The sequence below is a fragment of the Dreissena polymorpha genome, chromosome 10, assembly GCF_020536995.1.
Source record: "Dreissena polymorpha isolate Duluth1 chromosome 10, UMN_Dpol_1.0, whole genome shotgun sequence".
NCBI classification, from domain to species: domain Eukaryota; kingdom Metazoa; phylum Mollusca; class Bivalvia; order Myida; family Dreissenidae; genus Dreissena; species Dreissena polymorpha.
The window spans coordinates 51,734,601-51,754,516 of record NC_068364.1 but is presented as its reverse complement, the minus strand read 5'-3'; the positions used below and the strand labels follow the sequence as shown (position 1 = coordinate 51,754,516).

Here is a 19,916-nt window from a genome sequence, read left to right as displayed (position 1 = left end):
CGTTAATAGCATTTGTTGCATCGCCATTTGAGGATTTACTTTCAAATTCCTTTCTTGTCATTTAATTTCTAAAATACTTTGCGATATCATGGTTTTTAATTACCCACACTTATGATAATTTGGTAAGATTGATCCTAGATACTGCTGGTGTTGTTTTTTTACACAATAATAGTGTCAACAGTCATATAACAGTAATTTATTTAAGTAATTTATAGTCTGATGATGATAGATATTGGTAGTTATACATTGTTTCTTTGCCATGAAAAAGTTGATAAATATGTTTTCGTGTTAATAAGTTGTTTGTTGTTTCTGCCAAACTGGTGAACTTCAATAATCCTAGTGGACTCTTAACATACAATTAAATATGCATGGCCTTACCGCATGCGTTTTCAGTGCATATGTTAAAGGGATATTTTCACGTTTTGGTAAATTGACAAAAATGAAAAATATTGTTTCAAATTCGCAAATTTTCGTTTAAGTTATGATATTTTTGAGGAAACAGTAATACTAAACATTTACCATGGTCATATATAGCCATTATATGCATCTTTTGACGATTTAATAACCTGAAAATTATAAAGCGTTGCAACGCGAAACGATTGAATTATTTGGAGAGTTCTGTTAATGTCGTTTAATTTTGTGAAACTACGAAGATTGCGTATATAAAGTATAAAATACGTTTCATATACATACTGTCCAGGATGGCCGAGTGGGCTGATTGGATTTTACTCCAGGACTCCGGAGGTCAGTGGTTCGAGCCCTGCTGCGAGCTACTTTTTTCCTTTTTTTAATTGTATTCTTGATTTTTTTTACTGGAGCTTTTTAGATCCAATGTTTACATTTATTAATATAAAGCATTACATGAAATACTTCTAAACATGCCAAAATCTGTGAAAAGGCGCCTTTAAAGTATTGTACTTATGAATATCAATCCACAAAGTGACGACTAATTGCCAAACAAGGTCTTCAAATGAGTATGGATAACTATTTGCGTCCCGCAGATGTCGCTGTTCTGTGTGGCGGCATTCTGGCGTCCCTGGTTGTTGGTGTTGTATACGCAGTGAAAGAGAGCCGTCGTGAGTCCTCGTCCTTCCGGTACCACCGAAGAGGCGGCAAGTTGCACCCAGTTCCTGTCGCGGTTTCGTTAGTGGTGACATTTGAATCCTCAATTTCCTATTTGGGGTTACCAAGCGTAATCTACATGTACGGATCATATTACGCAATGCTAATCATAGGGCTGATTGCCGGATACGTGATGATGTTCTTCATAACGATCCCATTATTTTATCCACTACAAATCACGAGTACCTTCAGATGCGCCACGAGTCCCAAAGAGTTCGACAAATGTCCATGTGGTTGGGTAACGTCGGAAGTTTTCTGTATGCGGGAATCGTCGCTTTCTCCAGTTGTCTTGCTGTCTGCATGTTCGTTATTACATAACCTTTGTACTCAATAAGAAAATCTCCTTTCAAAAAGGGTTTGGTTGCAAATACACCTTCGCCTGGAATAGGTGAAATATGTATAAATGATACAACTAATGAGTTCCATGCCATAGCACATATGTCAAAACGAAGAATATTCTTTATTATGCATTTTGACATTTGTTGTCATATTAGTATTAATCACACAGTGTATGTCAAATATTTAGTATTCCGAAATGAAGTTAGTACATTATACTTGCTAGAGATCGAGTGTGTAGAGTAGTGTGATGTGATTTCGAAGAAACAGTATCTTAACAATTTGTGCTAAACCGCTACGTTACAATTTCATGCGCTTTAATTAATTTATGAATACCACACAAACAGTGTTCTTGATAAACTGAACAGAACGATTAACGATAAGTTTGTTATGCTTAAGTCAAATAAATATTCTGTTCTGTTCTGTTCTTGATAAACTAGCGAATAAATATCGTTGTTTAATCTTTCTGTGGTGAGTTCATGTTGTTATTTGGTCACTGTTATTTTTAATATGTTAATTTGCCTTTGATAACTGTTTTTGTATTAGTGGCCTTTAATATTTGTCAATTAAATAATAATTAATAACAAATATATTTTACTAAAAATGGAAATAAGTTTACAGGGTCGCGTTATATAAATTCGGATTTTTCATATAATTGGGAACGTAATTGTTAAAATAATCGGACACAGTAATGTTTATATCATACTTGATTATTTGAACAAAGCTGAGTTGTTGTGTTTTTGCAATTGTACTCAAAAAAAAAAAAAACGAGTTGAGAATTGTAACTTGAGAGAAATAAACACTATCCCAAACAAAAAAAATCTTAAGCAAATTGTACCAAAATTGTCAATAAATTGGTAATAAATCAGAGAAATCCAATTCATTAGCATTTTTTACCAATTCATTTAACGAATAAGCAATAAATTGGTTTCTTCAGTGAAAGCCCTAACCCTATATGTTGTCAACTCATTATTTAGTCCCGATTTCTGTACACTTTATTTGAGAAAGAAAATACATTGAGTACTCTTTATTGCTCATCCATTGTAACAGAAAAATGTTTAGTACGATTTATTGCCAATTCACTATATATAAAAGGACAAGCACTTTTTATTGCCAATTCATTATAGATAAAAAAATAGAGCATTATTTATTGCCAATTCATTATAAGTCAGGGGCGTAGATAACCTCCCAACATTGGGGGGGGCGGTCCAGTTTCTGTTTGTTTGACATTCGTCCACATGAAAATACACAACAACCAATACAATATGACATGATTAGTAAATAATGTATCCACATTTCGAGCATGCGAGGAACCGTATGCTGCGTAGGATTTGCAGCAGCTGCTTCCGTTTGTCGGCCTTCTCCTTAGCGTGCCCCGCGGACAGCATCTCTCCCACGTCACGCGTCGAGGCGGGAAGCGTCACCAGTCGCTCGACCACCTCCTTGTGGCACTCGCTTTCGTCGTGCTTCCGGAACTTCTCGGTACCCGCTTTCCAGTTGAAGAAGCCGTCACTGATGAAGCTGCCGTCCACCTTCGTGTTGCCGATCTTGCCCAACTTCTTGGCCGCCATGCAGAGATGGCAGAACGCAAGGTCCCGGCTCTGAAAAGAATAACATTGTAATAAATTTTGTGTTAAATATTAATGATAATAATAAGAAACATTATTAAGCAACATTTTTTTTACAATACGAGTATTTTTTGTATGTTGTGTCTTTTTTTCTAAATTTCGTTTGTATTTAGATCAATGTTAGGTTCATAAAAGATAAGAACGATCGCAAATTAAAATTTAATACTTATATACATACCTCATCGTAGTGGAGCCATGTGAAGGAATCAAACCAACAAGATTGGAATGAACGCTGTTCTGGCTTTTTCTTCCCGATTGTACGCTTAGGAAACGCAAAATTTCGAGGCTGATTAGGAATACTCATTTTGAACATTAAACAATTACATATATGATATTGTTTCAATGATGTCTAATCAAATAATAACTGATTTACTAAGAGAACAAACATATTTTCAAACTAATTACCGTTTTTCACGCGTATATTTACTCAAAATTGTTTTAAGTGGCAGTTACCTTTGAATTAAAGCGATCAATTAAAATTAAAAGAATCGCCTGTCTCTAATCAAAACACCGACAGTGCAATCACGGAAAAGAACAATAAAACAATTAACGCAATGACATTTACCCAGGCCCCTAGTTTATGACACCTAACAAGGGATAATGACACATCACTATTGGCAACCTCAGAGCAGACGGAGAGGGGACACATGGCTTCTGCACTGACGGCGCGTGATTACAAAAATACTTTTTTTTTTTGGGGGGGGGGGCGATTTTTTGGGGGATTTTACGATTATTATTATAACGATGACTAGCCGAAATATTGGGGGGGGGGGGCGGCCGCCCCCCTGCCCCCCCCATTATCTACGCCCCTGTTTTAATAGAAATAAATCGAGCACTATTTATTGCCTATTCATTATAGATAAAAAAAAATGGAGCAATATATATTTATTGCCTATTCTTTATACTTCAATATATGTCTTGCACTTATTTAATGCATAATCATAATATTTGCGCACTGAAAATCATTTCCTGCTAATTTCAAACATTATTTGTAAATAGCGATTAATTGGTAGATTTTATTTAAAAGTACAAAGCCATAAAAAGCTGGTTTCTGGCAATTTTAACATGAATAATTTATACAAGAAGGCCTGATTACAATTCTTGTTTATCAGAAGACCAGCCATCTTCATAAATACTGAATTCAATACTAATTTAAGTACATGTATATAATTTTTGGCAAAAAAACTGATGAGGATCAAAGATATTTACAATTTTGTCTTCCATAAATTAAGGTCATGGACGCTATACCTTCCTCAGTGCAGACGACCCAGCGAACACGAAAGCAAAATTTGTTTTTCTATGTCATTTCTTTGTTTTGTTTTTTATCCTTTTAAACATGTATTGTCAAACAACAAAACACAATCAATGAGAAACAAACTAATTATTCTAGCAATTTGTATCCATTTTTAACAAAACCTGTGTGCTGGCTATATCGATCATATGTAACCGTATAATATTGCGCTGCTTACTTCCCTTGGATATATCAGTGTTTGTTCACCTACGAATTTTAAAGCGAGGCTTTTGCCGATATTGCTATTTCGGCATTTTCTTAAGACGTTTATACCGGTTAATAGCCCCGCATGGTGTAAGTTTCCACATGCTATCAATGCTATATAACTTGTATTTTGTTAAGGCAGTAATTATTTATGAGGTATATTCATTCATTCAGGTTTTTTCAGTAAATGCTATTCGTACCCAAATTACGTCGTACCTACCCTTTCGACCCAGTTGAGGCTATATGTCCTATATGTTAGGGTAATTTCCAAAGCTTTTCTTTCGTAACTATGTCATTGTTTATAACTTAGGTATAGGCTAAACTTTTTACCTTTTTTCAGTCATTTAAAGTATTTTTTTATTACAATACATCATTTTCATTGTTCTTTACTGCAGAACTGAACATCTTTTATTTTGTTTTATTGCAGCAATTTACCACATACGTCGAGTTGAATCTAAGAATAAATACTGAATACCACCACATACAGTATTCTTTTTCGACACGATCGGTCCGCTATCTGTTTCCAGAACAGAAAAGTAAATTGACCTACACTTAGCTAGTAGCAGATGGTGATGACTGGTACTGGACATCGAACTAAATCCATGTTCAAAATTGGTCGCACTAAAGTCTCATCTGTATTTCAACCGGCTTAAGAAAGTTTATTGTATGTCAGCATGTACGTCCGTTTTCTGCAAAAGGAAGGGCTCTATATGAAGAGAGAATTGATGACTTTAGGAAGCACTGTTCTGCTTCATGGCGCAAAGTGACTGAAAGTTTGTTCATAGTAAGTAGTTTAACTTATGAGAGTAATGTTGGTGAAATTAACCTGATTGAACAGCAATTACCTATGAAAGTTACGTAAAAGTTAAAGACGAATTTGAAGTGTACTTAAAAAATGTGAAATGTGAAGCAAGTCTTAAAGAATTATCGGCTCTCGCTACAGACGTGTCGCTACAGGAAAAAGCAAAGTTACATGCGCTGGAAAAGATTTACCAAAATAAACAATCAATATTAAAAAAAGTCATATCCAGCATGAAGCCAAACTCTGTCCATGGTGGTGTGAAGACACACAGTTCGAGATCCTCTAGCCGTAGGAGTGAACTCATCGCATTGAAACAAGCAGAAGCCGAATCTTCCAAGATAAAACTGAAATATACTCAACAAGAAGCAGCTCTTTTGAAACAAAATGCAGAATCAGAAGCGAATCTTCAAGTTCTTTCTCAGCAAAAAGCTTTTGAAGCCGATGCTGCAGAAGTAAAGGTACTACAAGAGCATGATGTCGAAGGCTCTGATGGGTCAGAAAGTCATGTTGCACCAGACATTAAATTCAAATTGCAAACTTTGCCTGTTGTAAACCCTGACAATCTAGTTCAAGAAATCCGCAAACAATCCAACAGTATCTGACACTAATATGGAAGAAAATCTGTTTACTCATAGTTATGAGTAAATTTATTATTCTCTATTCTCAAAATACTATTAAAATCTCATCATCTTTATAACCCATATCATCATCATTGTCATTATCATACAAATAATAAACCAAAGACAAAATAGGAGTGAGTGCTTGTATTTGACAGGACTTTCAACATATAAATGCAAAAAACAATTATTCTGACGCCCGTATGGGTTGTATGTTCAATGGATATAGACCTCAACGGCACCGCTCAATTGATGAGCCTCGAGACGACTGGAAACGGTGAAACATCTTTGTTCATGTGTATAAAGAACTGAAACGATACTATTTAAATGCTGTAGGGCATGTGGTTATGAATTCTTCACATGCACATGTGTGTCATGTGAAAAAATGCAAATTTTTTCATAACAATAAGACGTCATGTATATATCTCAAATAAAGAGTTACTGTTTGAATAAACTGATCCCGGCCGATGCCCAAAGTGCACACAGGACGCCCCCAATGCCCATCAATCACGCTAACTTAAATATTATCAATTAACAATTGTGAAACATTAATTTGTTCAAAGAAGCTGCTAATATCTGCAAGATTCATTCATCACCACCAATCAAGAGAAGTGTACATGACTTCACGTACACCCCATACAATAATCAGTAGTAATAAACGATTCAGGTAAAACCGCGAGCGGGATACGCAACCCTACTGCCATTTTTGTTTTCTTATTTTTTCTTTTAATGGCAGGGGGACGTATGAGGACCCATGGCTCAAGACCGGTGTCTAGGTGCCTTCATCACCTCCCGAAACCTCTAATTTTAGAGAAATCTACAAATAAGCAGCTATTATTATACTGTAAACATTAAGTATTATTTAGTATAAAATGTATTTAAAACATTATCAATTTCATTGCGCATATTAACATAGCAAACAAACATCAAAAGCATCCCGCACACACCCCGGACATCAACATAAAAACAAACAAATCACTCAAACCATAAAAACCATAATGCACCTAAAAAGAATGTTGATAAATCATAAGTATTCCGAGATATATATAAATGCATATGACGAACAGCTATATTAAACCGACTTCAACATCTAACCAGTCACACCAAAATGAAAATATGAAGTAATCGTACAATAAGAATGTCTTTATAATTAAACGTTCATTACGAAAGAAAATAAAAAATAACACTGAAATTTAAACATTCTAATATTTCAATAAATATGCTGGAGGTACTATCTCCAGGAAGTGAGAGTCTCGAAAAACATGACACCCATAACTTAAAAAACCTCATTCAAACACAATATTAACTAAAAAATGAGTCAAAATAATCAAGAAAACTCAGCTGCTTCAGACTTAAATGAAAATACACCCATCGTCTTTCCCAGTAAAGGAATCGGTTTGTGCTAAGATCCCATCTCACATGGACTAAAAACTGAACTGAAAATATACTAAATATAGACTTTATAATTGCAAAATTATAAACATAAAAGCAATGTAATCAATTATTTAACCATACATTTGCTCATTAAGGGCGGGCGGGCGGGGTTATCACCCTTTCATTTTCTTGTTCCATAACGTTTGCCTGTCAAATACACCCTCGAATGGCGACTCAATAGATGTGCAAATCATATATACCCCAAAACGAAAAACTCGTGCGCTTTCGCGCTAAAACATGCACACAAAACCCGTGCATTATTCGCGCTAAACCATTACCATAATCTCTCTTCTAAATAACACGTAATAAACCATACTATACCGTATTTATCAAACCGAGAATAATTTCATTTACTCATAGTTATGAGTAAATTTATTATTCTCTATTCTCAAAATACTATTAAAATCTCATCATCTTTATAACCCATATCATCATCATTGTCATTATCATACAAATAATAAACCAAAGACAAAATAGGAGTGAGTGCTTGTATTTGACAGGACTTTCGAATAAAACAAAGAGAGAATACAAATAATATGAAACATAAAATGAATACCCAAATATTCTCCACCACGTTATATACCTCTCGAACTGTGTTTTAACTGAAAAGATACAATTACAAACATTTGTTAAAGCAATTTACAATAATTCAATCAAAAAAGGCACACTATGGCCTTCAACAACGGTCAACTGACCACACAAGCCAACTGGCTTATCAACATCAGGCACACTCTGGCCTTTACAAACGGTCAAATGACCACACAAGCCAACTGGCTAATCAACATCAGGCACACTCTGGCCTTCACAAACGGTCAAATGACCACACAAGCCAAACGGCTAATCAACATCAGGCACAGTCTGGCCTTCACAAACGGTCAAATGACCAATCAAATAATGCACAAGAAAATTAAACAGATATAATAAAACAATATTTACAAAATTAATGAAAAACATTAAAACGGAAATAAAAAATATCATAATCATAATCCTTATAATAATAATAACATACTACATAAACCATACCTTTATGTTCTCCAATACTTAATATACCATTCGTACTGTCCAGTTACTGCACTGCAAAAAATAAACTTGCAAAGATTGTTAATTCCATGTGAACATGCTTTTTAAGATAATAAGGTCAACTCACAAAAGCCAACCGGCTTTCACACATCAGATCAACTTGCTTTTAAAAACGGTCAACTGACCATACAAGCCAACTGGCTTACCAAATGAGGCCAAATGGCCGTAAACAAATTGGTCCAATGACCACAAGGAACATACACACAACACAAACACAGAACTTAATAATACTCAAAAGCATTTCCAAACCATTTATATAATAATAATATATTATAGTGTCTTTAAATGTGCTACGAACAACACATCATACATTTCAAGTCACACATACATTAATAATGACTTTTCACAAATCTAAATTTAGCGACACCGATAATCTGTCTTTCAAATAATCTTTAACATATCCGTCCTTAGTGGAAACACTTTTTCATCTACCATGTCTTTGCCAAAGTCTATCCACAGTCTTATTATTGGCACTTATATATGCTCCACCAGCACGAAAAGAATGAAGTCCATATTTAGAAGAAACATAACCAAATAGACTTAACTTTTTCTTAAAACTATCATTTATAATAGAATAACTTATATGCTTATTATTAGAAATCAATTTGAAACAGTGTTTAACATTACACAAATAACGGGTCTAAACACATAATCAGTAGATGAACATGCAATATCTGCAACACACAAATACTTTTCAAACAATTTCACAGGACATGTGTCTGTATTAGTTTTTGCAATCAGAATAGTATTACCTTCTCTTAAAATGTCCGTTTTTGACTTTTCAACTTTAATATCACAATGCGTATCTAAAAATACAACATCTGATCTTTTAACAGACAAAATTTCAATTATCCTAAAAAACCAGCATAAGATACCCCAAAGAACAATCGCTCTCAGAAACAAAAGTGTGATAAAATTTCTTTAATATATCTGATGTAATAGGCTCTTTTTTAACTACCGGCTTTGCAATTCTCCGAATGCACCCAAATAAAATACATCATAATAATCCTAGTAATAATAATAACATACTACATAAACCATACCTTTATGTTCTTCAATACTTAATATAATATTCGAACTGTCTAGTTACTGCATTGCAAACAATAAACTTGCAAATATTGTTAATTCTATGAGACTTTCGTTCTAAGAAAGTTCGGTAACCTGACAACACAAGCCAACAGGCTTTCACACATCATATAGACTGGCTTTAAAAACGGTCAACTGACAATACAAGCCAACTGGCTTTCAAAATCAGGCCAATAGGCCTTAAAACGATTTGGTCCAATGACCACAAGAGACATGCACAAATACCAAACACATTTTACTAATGTTCTCACAATCAATACGTATGTTCTGCTCTTAAAATTAAAACTACCGACTTGACATTTGTTTTTAGGTTCAATTCACCAACACAGACATAATTTAAGCTACTGATCGAACCATGGCTCAAATTTCCATGGCAATAGCATAAGCTCAATTGATATACTAGAACACCGTATTAATTTTGATTTACTAATTTGAAAACAACAAAATGCTTAACACACTCAAATACAAAGCTATAGGTACTTGGTCGGCTGCAAAACTCCGTCAATTTTTGGAATTTTAACCCATCAAACAAATCTCAAAGAAAACCGGTATTGATGCAAAGTTGAATTTCTGTGACTCTAAAAGGAATACATGTACCATCTGAGAATAATCCCTGTTGCTGAGCCGTTACTTGTTTTTGTTCAATTAAACGCAAAACCCAGAAACTCATTCATTTTTACGTGCTAAACCATAACCATACTCTCTTTTTCTTCTAAATAATATGTATAGACCAACATCATTCGGTATTTATCAAACCTAAAATAATTTCATTCACTCAAAATTCGTTAATGTAGTATTATCCATTCACAAAATACTGTCAACTATTCCTCCTCCTCATCAATAACGTTAGCATCATCATCAACATTTATAACATCATCCTCAATAAAATCATCATTATTAATCATAACAAGTTATTTTCTAACACATAATTACACAAAAAACAAAACAAATTATACCTTTCGAGCTGCCCTCTTACTATAATGTTACACTATTCATTATTTATTCTTCGAACTGTCCAGCTTCTGAAAAAATAAACTTCGCAAACATGTGTAAATGCAATTTCAACATGTGTTTTGAGACATTTTAGTGAACTTACACGCAAGCAAACTGGCTTATACGCATCTGAAAAAATCTGCTTTCAACAAACTGTCAACGGACAACCCGAGCCAACCGGTTAATTTACATAAGCCAATCTGGCCCTTAATAACATACATTTAATGTTCTCCAATATATATAATATCCTTCGAACAGTACAATCTTAACATTAAATAAAAACAAAAATGTAAATGTAAACGCACGTTTTAACAAGTTTGGTTAACAAACTACACGCGCTAACTGGGTTTATCCACATCTGGTCAGCTGGCTTTTACCAAAACGATAAGCAAATTACACATGTTAACTGGCATTCAAAAAACGGCCAAACACCATTAAAGCAAAATGTCTTTACACACCAAGCCAACAGGCCACCAAACAAGAACAAAAACTATCACGAAAACAAAATGACTTATATTGCAAATAAATACGGTCTACTTTTGTTATCATTACAGTACCTAATCTTTAAAAATGCATTTAACTATGACGAAACTAAATTTAACAAAACCGATAAATGCCTTTCATCTAAGTTTAAAACAACAGTCTTATTGTCAACGCTCTTTTCAAACCAAATTTATACCACAGTTTATCCAAAATATCGTTAATTAATTAGCACATATGCATGCACCATTATTGACACCAACCTTGCAGGGAAAACTTAACTTAACGTCTTAAATTATTATGAAAAATATAATAACTCTTAATGTTTTAATTCAATTTAGAGAAAAAATTTAATTGTATACATCAATAACATATAAACTGTTTATTCAATATCCAGCGAACGAGATGTAATATATGCAAAACACAAACATGTTTCGAAAAAAGTTTACAAGACAAGTCTCTATAGCTGTTTCATAGATGAATAGAATATATATTTCCGTAATGTATCGATTTTTGATGTTACATTCTTAATTCACAATTGGAATACCTGAATAGTTTAAAGATATGTTCGCATACATTTTCATCCGCTCATTATCATACCACGTCATATATCGCACACAACCATCGTGCTGAATTATAAGGAAAACGGCAGTTAATCGATATTAATCGTTTGTTGAATTATGCGTTTGGAACTAATACACAAACTTGTAACACATGTATTACCATATAAGGAGTTATATCTTAAAAACAATAAAAATAAAGCAAGTTGTTCGTAAAAACATGAGGGAGAGTGATCTAACTCTGCTATCAAAACAACCTGGAGTGACACACTATGTGGCCTTACCTATATATAATCCTACCAGACCATTACATTTGCAACCTCTTTTTGAACTTAAATAGTTTCATTTTTACCCAATAATCAAATCAATTGATGTATCTGAATAGTTGGAACTAAACAAAAACAACAGCACAAATAAAGATATGGAGCATGTTATTGAATATACTTATCATTAAAGTTAACAAAGAACACAACCTGTGTTAATTTCCATCGGAATGTTGTTGCCAGTGTTATTACAATAAACAGAACCAACAAGTCTGACCTTTGTTTGAAGTTCCAGCTCACCATTCCGCTTCTAGCAGAGAGTCAGTCCTCTCATCGAAAATCTCCTTCCGAATACTATGTATTTCGCAAATGAACGCCTAAACTACTTTATCACCCTTTCATTTTCTTGTTCCATAACGTTTGCCTGTCAAATACACCCTCGAATGGCGACTCAATAGATGTGCAAATCATATATACCCCAAAACGAAAAACTCGTGCGCTTTCGCGCTAAAACATGCACACAAAACCCGTGCATTATTCGCGCTAAACCATTACCATAATCTCTCTTCTAAATAACACGTAATAAACCATACTATACCGTATTTATCAAACCGAGAATAATTTCATGCAAATTTCTCCTTAAAAAAGACTTGGCTCTCTCGCGACTGACTATATTTAGTGACAAAACTGACTTTTTATCCCTGGAAATGTTTGTATGAATATGTAAAATGATGACAATTTATAATAGCTGTATTAATACGAGTATCAAAAATGTTGATTTTTAATGCAAAAAATGACTTTGTTTGTGAAAATGTTCGTTTTAATACCAACAAAGATGACAGTTAATAATAGTTCGTATTAATACTTAACAATCAAAAATGTTGATTGTTAATGCAAAAAAAAAGACCTTTTCCCTGAAAATGTTCGTATAAATACCAACAATGATGACATCTATGAATTTATCAAGTATTTCTGAAAAAAATGTATAGTGCGTAAATTTACGAAGTATGGTTATGTTAAGAATCTATGAATTCACCAAGTATTTCTGAAATTGTTCAATAATCTGTAAATTTAGGAAGTCTGGTTTTGCTATGAATTTGCCAAGTACCGTGTATTTCTGAAAATATATAATAGTGTGTAAATGTTCGACGTATGTTAAGAATATATGAACTGACCAAGTACATGACTTTGTATTTCTAAGAAATTTTTAATGCAGCATAAATTTACGAAATATGATTTTGTTGAGAATAAATGAATTGACAAAGTACGGGGTATTTCTGAAAAAATATAATAGTGCGTAAATTTACGAAGTAAGGTTTTGTTAAGAATATATGAATTGACCTGGTATTTCTGAAAATTGTAAATAGTGCGTAAATTTACGAAGTAAGGTTTTCCTGAGAATATATGAATGGATGAAGTAATTCTGAAAAAAAATAGTAGTGCGTAAATTTAAGAAGTATGGTTTTGTTAAGGATATATGAATTGACAAAGTATTTCTGAAAAGTTTTACTAGTTCGTAAATTTACGAAGTATGGTATTATTAAGAATATGAATTTACCAATTATGTCTGAAAAGTTTAATAGTGCGTAAATTTACGAAGTATGGTTTTATGTAGAAGAATATGAATTTACCAAGTATTTCTGAAAAGGTTAAATAGTGCGTAAATTTACGAAGTATGTTTTTGTTAAGAATCTATGAATTCACCAAATACTGAATTTGTTTAATAGTGCGTAAATTTACGAAGTATGTTTTTGTTCAGAATCTATGAATTCACCAAGTATTTCTGAAAGTTTTTAATAGTGCGTAAATTTACGAAGTATGTTTTTGTTCAGAATCTTGAATTTACCAAGTATTTCTGAAAGTTTTTAATAGTGCGTAAATTTACGAAGTATGGTTTTATGTAGAAGAATATGAATTTACCAAGTATTTCTGAAAAGGTTAAATAGTGCGTAAATTTACGAAGTATGTTTTGTTAAGAATCTATGAATTCACCAAGTATTTCTGAAAGTTTTGAATAGTGCGTAAATTTACGAAGTATGTTTTCCCCTGCGAAGATTTTTAGAACTGTTCTATAACATTTCTAGAATTGTACTGCAACTAATGACTAGAAGTGTTCTGGAATCATCCTTAAAATGCCCTAGAACGATTTAGAACAGTTGTTGAACGTTAAATGAGAATAATTTCTAGAACAATTTGTTCTGAAACAGTTCTGAAGGTTTGTTCTAGAACAATTCTTGAACAATCGTTCTAGAACTATTCCAGAATTTTTCTTGAATAAATTTCCAGAACTGTTATAGAATTGTTCTAGAAATTTTTCTCATTTAACGTTCAACAACTGTTCTAGAACAATTCTTGAACTATCGTTCTAGAACTATTCGAGAATTTTTCTTGAATAAATTTCCAGAACTGTTATAGAATTGTTCTAGAATTTTTTTCTCATTTAACGTTCAACAACTGTTCCAGAATAATTCTAGAACATTTTCAGTATGATTACAGAACAGTTCTAGCCGGTGTGTTCCAGTACAATTCTAGAAATGTTTAGAACAGTTTCGAAGGGTTGCTTCAAATAAGTCTGGAACAAATGTTCTAAAACAGTTCTGAAAATGTCCGTAAACAGTTCTTTTCAATTTCTTCGGAGGCATCTGATGGGATCAGGCTCTTCTGTGTACAAGCAACTTGTCACGAGGCTCTGTAGGTGTTTGAGCACTTTGCTCTGAAATCATTTAGATAACAAATGTAGTCACATCTTAAACTAAACAAGAAGTCTAAATGATCCAGCTGGACAGTATTACAAATATAGACATAACGTCTTTTTATTTAGTCAATATTGAGTGTACTTATTATCAGACAAGTATTCAAACAAATTATTACACATTTGATCACAACATTAGTATTTTCAAATTGAGAATGCTTCAATACAGCAAACCTTGTAAGTAAACTGGTGATGGATAACACAATTTGACATTCAGCACCAACTTAAATACGAACGCAATATATTCAAGACACTGTTGCAGGTTTTTATGATTTGAACGCATTAAATACTGGATTTTATATATTTCTAAGGGATTAAAATAAAAAGTATTAGACAACCAACATACAACTGAGATTTTGCTTTGCAGCATTGATCGTCAGGTCAATCTCTTCGGAGGCATCTGATGGGATCATGCTCCTCTTTACAGGCAACTTATCACAAGGCTCTGTTGGTGTTTGATCACTGAACTCTAAAATCATTTATGAAATGTGTTGAAAACCAAACTTGAGCATTGTGTCTTGCGATCATGAATACTTGAATGTTTTAGTCCATCAAATTTCACATTTGGAAATTCTGGCTAGTCTGAGTAGTTACTCATACAAACAATTAGCTAATGTTATCGAACGTTTGTTAATCAGATTTTTTTTTTCAAATAAATTCACTCACCCCTGGCTAGTGAGTGAGTGTGAAATTGGATAACTGTGAACAATGTGTTCATGTTTCATTTATAACAGGGAAAAAATCATATATCTATAGGCAGTGTTGACCAACTGATAAAAAAAATACTTAAAATAACACTTATTCAATGGAGGCAAATTGAATTTCTTGAGTCTCATTTAAGTGTCCAACTCACATTCATAAATATTAAAGCCTGTAATTTTGGACTGCCTGCCTGTCACTGAACTGTGAACATGCCTTGAAAATAATACCTACCTTGAGTTTTTTTCCTATCTTAAGTTGCCTCGAAAGCATGCTTAGGCGGTCGCTTTGCTTGCTTTAAGAGAAACCTCGTCATCTGTAATCAACAGTATATACAAATTTTAATATTATTATTATGATAATATATTTATTTACAAGATTATTTTTCGTTATCCGAAAATATGATTGCCCGAACCTGTACTATTTACAACAAATTGTTTAACAATGATCAGGAAGACCCCTTAACTTTAATATTGATTTATTTCAATAATTTGTGTTTTTTATCAATACACAGTGTTATAAACAGTAAGTGAAATATACTTGCTCTACGGCGATTGAAATATGGACATTTTTTAGGGGACATTGTTAACCGAGACACCGCCTCGTCAAATAGGTCCGCGTTGAGCGAACTGAATTATCATTTTGCGGTATTCTCCGGCAGGAAATTATTAACATTAGTGACGAGGCGGGCTTAACGCTTTCAGTCATAAAAAAGTGTTCACACCATTCAAGAACCTTTTAGATTGGTACCAAAAAGTTTGGTTATCAAACGAATTTACTTACGATGGATTTCACTGATCACCGCATCGTATGTTTGTTTTTGGTAAGTGGCTTTGATGAGATCTCCCTCCTGGTAGTGAGCAACATCTATTTTGGGTGCGACTACATTTTGTGGTTCGATAAAGCTCATAACGCGATTGAACAAGAAAATAACCTCTGCCATTTAAAAAAAGCGCGCTTATATGCACCCGACTGTTTTTCGTTAATGCTGCTCCGCTGACAGTCTTCGTAAATAAAATAAAAAACCAGTCAGCTCTGTTTTGTTAATTTTGGCCAATGAAATTATCTCTTACATATGGGGTTAGGCTGGGTAGATTTTCAGAGACCCGTATGATGCGATGCTGAAATAAGCTTTGGAATTTAATTTTCCAACTTAAAATTAATCCCTCCGTACTAAATTCATATCTTCATGTTAAGTTAAATGACACATCGAAAGGATAACCATCTTCATGTATCGGAAAAAGGTAAGTACCATTCCTTTATATGTGATAAAGAATAATCAACCAGACAGAGAGTTCTTACGATGCTGTCCGGTAATCTTGCGCAGTTAAGGGTCAATTGGTTTAAAAACATGTTCTTTTATAAATTGGCAACATAATATCTAAATTTATTATGAAAATTATAAGTTCATGTGCTTATTAACACAAAAATAGCTGATTAATTCAGTGAAGAACTGTCCGATTTGATTTCAAAACAAACATGACTCACTTCATTTTCAAACTATCACAGTGTCCGGTAATCTTGCGCACTTTGTATAATGACCTCGTTTAGGCAAAATTGTAGACATATGGTGTCCAATTATTGACAAAAAACATTCCAGAAAAATATTTTAAAATTCAGTTTGCAAAACCATTGAAATTAAATGTGGATTTCTAGTGCAGTTTTTGTTCACTACAAATCAAAAAATATAATCACTATTAATAGTGGACAATTACAACAATGTAATAAAAAAGTACCGGTATGCATGAAAAAAAATGCATAACAGGTTTGATACCACGATCATGCTTCCATAGTGTACAGAAAATATCAAAACTAGGCCATTGCGCATGCGGAGATCATACCAAATTGGTTTGACAGAATGGCGGGAAATGATGACTATGTCGTCTGATGCGATATATTTTCATGGCAAAAAATACCATAATTGATCGGATATTGTGCAATGGAATGCTTAATTACACGTTGGATTTATGAATTCTTAATTTAAAGTATGAAAACGCTAAAGATTGCAGGGAATTTGTGATTCATTTTGAATTTTTCGTAAGAAGGCCAGTGTTTAAGATGTATAGGGATGACGCAACCGGTGTTTAAATGTAATGATCGAATTTAATTTTGCATGGAATACGTAACTTTTAAATCCGTTAATTCTTTAAAATGTGAAATTCCATCTTTCATCACTAAAGAAAACCATTCGTTGTCTGCGAGATTCGCAAATGCGAAGTGCGCATGATTACCGGACGCGCAAGATTACCGGACTTAACTGTACACTTCGAAACAGGGGTTAAGTAAGTCAACGTGTATTGTGGGCCGAACACTATTTTTAATACAGCTGTTATTACAATTCATAAATGGTCCATTTGCTGAAGGGCGAGTATAAGGCAAATGGACGCATTTTTTTTCTGTTTTATAACTGGTTATTATTTTTTTAAACCACATAAACACCAATGCTTATTTTTTTGAAGATTACACTGCAAGCTAGGCAAGTGATTTCAGTATTTAACAATGCTCAATGTTTACATTGAAAGTCTCATTGCACGCAACTTCAGGCTGGGATTATAGACCTGTGATGCTCACTAAAATAACTTCTTGAGGCCCGGGAATAGTTTATTATGAGACTTTAATCTATTGATGACTACAAGAAAACGAGACTTGGCAAAACATTAAATAATCTAAAAATTTGTGAAATTAACATTAATAACATGCAAGAGTAAAATGGCATTGGTCACCTTTACACCCATGTATTCTGGAATGCCTGACTGAATAAGGTAAATTACAGAAATTTTAAGAAAAGCATATTTCTAAAACATCATTACAGAAGAAAACACTTTGTTTACATAAAAAGAAAAAACAAGTGTTATTTTGCCCGAATTATGTTGCCTTCCAGAAGTAGTTTCACACTTGGTAGTGTGGCTCACACATGAGGTAGAATGGCCGTGGTAACTACTTGGGAGGTAAAACAACTAGGGGAAAGGACACTACTTGGGAGCAAAACAACCTGATACTGTACAGAATTTAATTTTCTTTGAACATGTTGATTTTTGTAAACCACAATCATTTGCTTGTGAATTAAGTTTCTGTAATTATAAACCTGTTAATGAGTTAAAGAGTTTATATTTGTTTCAAAATATACATTCATATGTCTTTTTTTCCAGGTCCACTGAAGCGTGTGAAGAAACTGTATTTTGATGATGAAACACTTCCAGCGCCACGTTCTACGCACTATTGAAGACAGATTTAAAGTAGAAAAACTACACAAATATCTGAATAATGTTATGAAAAAGATGGACGAAATCCACCCATTACAGTTACCAGAAGCTCCTGTAGTTATTCACCTAATTCCAGTTTAGTTCTCTGAGATTCTTGTGATGGTGAATGTTGAGGAACTCTGTGAAGTCCTAGTGTTTTAATTGACACAAGATTATATGCAGAATTCCGAACAGATACAGTTAAAAAAAATTAAATAATGTGTAATGTGATGACAAATTATAGTCAGTTATATACATGTATATGTATGTGTGTAGCAGAAGATTTTGTAAGGACTTAAAGGAGAAGTACTTTTTGGTATTTCAGGGATAATTTTCTCCAGTTCTCCATAAAAGCTTATGTTTGGGTACTCAATAGGAGTGCCTCGTAACGTTGTTTCTAGTGAGTACCCACATAATGTTTTAGGATTAGAAATAAGACAAAGTATCCCAGACCTATCAACAAACACTCCTCCTTAACATTAGTCCTCTGTTTGTGTATGATATATATATATCTCATGATATGACAGCAATATCTTGCAGACACCACAACAAGCAAAGTTTCAATGTGAAAATTGTTTTGAAATATAATTTGAAAGAAGTCAAATTATCATTGTCTGAACTAGTTTATTTTAAATATGTAGAACAATTGTAGGACAATTGTAGACTTTGGTTCTAGACCTGTTCTATATGTGTTCTTATTCCCCATTAGAATGTTTGTAGAACTTACTGGTTCTTAAAGAGTTCTAAATGTGTTCTAGAACTACAGTTTAGAACATTTTTAGAAATTTCTTGAACTTATTTTGTTCTAGAAATGTTCTAAAAATGTTCTTGTATATTATTGGAACAGTTTCAGAACTAAGCCTTGTTCCACAAATGTCTGGAATTATTCTAGAAAACAGTTCTGGAACAATTATGTTCTAGAACGCGACTATGGAACATTCTAGAACTGTTCTTGATGTTCTAGAACAGTTCCAGAACCGTTCCAATTTCTAGAACAAATCTTCGCAGGGGTTGTTATGAATCTATGAATTCACCAAGTATTTCTGAAAGTTTTTAATAGTGCGTAAATTTACGAAGTATGTTTTTGTTCAGAATCTTGAATTTACCAAGTATTTCTGAAAGTTTTTAATTGTGCGTAAATTTACGAAGTATGGTTTTGTTAAGAATCTATGACTGTTTTTTTTTTAATAGTGGGTAAATCTACGAAGTATTTTTTGGTTAAGAATCTATGAATTTACAAAGTATTTCTGAAAATATATAATAGTGCGTAAATTTACGAAGTATGGTTTTGTTAAGAAAATATGAATTGACCTCATATTTCGGAAAA

The 19,916-nt window shown here is 33.2% G+C and overlaps 2 long non-coding RNA genes across 2 annotated transcripts; both read right to left on the bottom strand.

Annotated features, from left to right (window-relative positions):
* Nucleotides 1-6,132: 6,132 nt before the first annotated feature.
* LOC127847024 (uncharacterized) lies at nucleotides 6,133-12,525 on the bottom strand. The gene is made up of 2 exons (XR_008033787.1): nucleotides 8,458-12,525; nucleotides 6,133-8,036 (listed from the first exon to the last, which is right to left on the bottom strand). It is a non-coding gene; the product is annotated as an uncharacterized LOC127847024 (long non-coding RNA).
* A 1,767-nt stretch (nucleotides 12,526-14,292) lies between these two features.
* Nucleotides 14,293-16,275, bottom strand: LOC127847025 (uncharacterized). The gene is made up of 4 exons (XR_008033788.1): nucleotides 16,131-16,275; nucleotides 15,582-15,663; nucleotides 14,995-15,117; nucleotides 14,293-14,609 (listed from the first exon to the last, which is right to left on the bottom strand). It is a non-coding gene; the product is annotated as an uncharacterized LOC127847025 (long non-coding RNA).
* Nucleotides 16,276-19,916: the final 3,641 nt, after the last annotated feature.